The sequence below is a fragment of the Sinocyclocheilus anshuiensis genome, unplaced genomic scaffold, assembly GCF_001515605.1.
Source record: "Sinocyclocheilus anshuiensis isolate Anshui unplaced genomic scaffold, SAMN03320099.WGS_v1.1 scaffold320, whole genome shotgun sequence".
Classification (NCBI taxonomy): domain Eukaryota; kingdom Metazoa; phylum Chordata; class Actinopteri; order Cypriniformes; family Cyprinidae; genus Sinocyclocheilus; species Sinocyclocheilus anshuiensis.
The window spans coordinates 205,773-206,045 of NW_015554092.1; positions in this window are offsets into that span (position 1 = coordinate 205,773).

Below are 273 nucleotides of genomic sequence, written 5' to 3' on the forward strand. Positions count from 1 at the left end.
ATTATAGTGTACCTATTCAGTACCTCCGTGTAGGTATAAGGGAATAATATGCGAAGTTTAGGGAATAAAGGGGTAACAACCTGTAAAATTACAAATCATTTATACTGTAAGTATTTTGAAACTAGTGGTGCTTATTCTAATATTACGTGGTATGTATGGCCTAAACAACAATCTTATGTTTGGGGATGATTTAGAAAGATGATATATACTTTTTATAATTTTATATTGGTATTTTATTATAGGCGTATAGGTATTTTTTAACCATGGGGTACA